The sequence below is a fragment of the Furipterus horrens genome, unplaced genomic scaffold, assembly GCF_987537825.1.
Source record: "Furipterus horrens unplaced genomic scaffold, mFurHor1.1.pri manual_scaffold_10, whole genome shotgun sequence".
NCBI classification, from domain to species: Eukaryota; Metazoa; Chordata; class Mammalia; order Chiroptera; family Furipteridae; genus Furipterus; species Furipterus horrens.
Window position 1 is genome coordinate 37,449,153 of NW_028327180.1, and position 1,192 is coordinate 37,450,344.

A 1,192-nucleotide genomic window follows, 5' to 3' on the forward strand; every position below is an offset into this window, starting at 1 on the left:
TGTTGTCCCATTTATTGATGCATTCACTGGTTGATTCTTGTATGTGCCCTGACCCGGGGATAGAATCCAAAACCTTGGTTTATCAGGAGGATGCTCTAACCAACTGATCTACCTGGCCAGGGAATGTTTTAAAATCTTGATTGTGGTCTTTAGAATTACAAAATAATGGCCCCCAATGATATCCCTGTGGATTTTAGCCCCTTGAGACTATGTCAGACTCCAGATCTCCAGAAATGTGAGAGAATAAATGGGTTGTTTTAAGTCAGTTTGTGGTAATTGGTCACAGTAGCTACAGACATACTTTAGAACTTGGTCACAGCTGTTTTCCAGGGGCCAGACTCCTGGGACCCAGGAGCCCACCATCCATCCCCACCTTTCAGAGAGGCCAGACTAGCCTCAGCCAAGGGAGTCCTGCATGCAAGCTCTGACTCTCCTCTCTTCTCAGGGTGGCAAAGAGAAGCTTCCCTGAATGTCAAAGTACTGGGCATTTGAAAAAATATCAGTGCTGGAATGACTTTGCAGGCCAGGCCCATGTGTCCAATAGGAAGCGGGAGGCCCCTATGGGGTATCATATTCCATTCCATCTTCCTGGCCCCAGGGCTTCTTCCTCCCCTTTGCCTCCTACCTTCCATTCCACTCCCCAATCATGTCTAGTATCCAGGTAGACTTGGGCCCAAAGCCCAGGAGCAAGCTGCCATACTTCCTGGCCCAGTGCTGCTTCTTGGGCTCTACTAAGTATCCCAGCCACCATGCTTTGTCCCAGGGCCCTAACTGGATTTCCCAATGCCCACATCATCCATGTCAACAGCCCAGTTTGTACGAAATGAGCAGATTACCCAAGGCCACAGTCCAGGTGTCACTCTCACAGGGACTGGGGAGGCCTGGCCAATCCCTAGCCACATCTGCCTAGATAGATGCCTTGTGCTTGGCCCACAGCAAGTGGCCATGAACCCCAGCACCCAGGGTCCCTCACACTGGTTCTATAGCTCTCACCAGGCCCCTACCCAACCATCCTAAAACCCACAACTGCCAGAACCCCAAGATCCCTAGACCCACTGAGGCTGGGGCCAGGCCCCCCACTCAAGCAGGCCACAAGTGGTTGCAAGACCACAGAGGAGCCAGGGTAGGCGCAGGTCCTCCCGTGGGCAGGGGTTCTTCCCTGGCAGAATGGGAACAAATGACACAATGTGGG